Here is a 261-nt window from a genome sequence, read left to right on the forward strand (position 1 = left end):
CTATACCTGCAAGTCATGTTCTAGCTATTTCCTTCCCACCCTGTCGGTGTCCACTGAAAAAGCAGCAGCGCCCTCTGCTTTTGTAAAGAGGAGGAAAAAGCTTACAGCACCTGGTATTCCCAGGCGGTCTCCCATCCAAGTACTGACCAGGCCCGACCCTGCTTAGCTTCCGAGATCAGACGAGATCGGGCGTGTTCAGGGTGGTATGGCCGTAAGCAAATATTGTGCCTACCAAAGGGCCTTTAAAGATACTATATCACC

At 51.0% G+C, this 261-nt stretch overlaps 1 non-coding gene across 1 annotated transcript; it reads right to left on the minus strand.

The window, feature by feature from the left end:
* Window positions 1-98: 98 nt before the first annotated feature.
* LOC129114624 (5S ribosomal RNA) lies at window positions 99-217 on the minus strand. The gene has a single exon (XR_008532601.1). It is a non-coding gene; the product is annotated as a 5S ribosomal RNA (ribosomal RNA).
* Window positions 218-261: the final 44 nt, after the last annotated feature.

This window comes from Anoplopoma fimbria, unplaced genomic scaffold, assembly GCF_027596085.1.
Source record: "Anoplopoma fimbria isolate UVic2021 breed Golden Eagle Sablefish unplaced genomic scaffold, Afim_UVic_2022 Un_contig_5287_pilon_pilon, whole genome shotgun sequence".
Classification (NCBI taxonomy): domain Eukaryota; kingdom Metazoa; phylum Chordata; class Actinopteri; order Perciformes; family Anoplopomatidae; genus Anoplopoma; species Anoplopoma fimbria.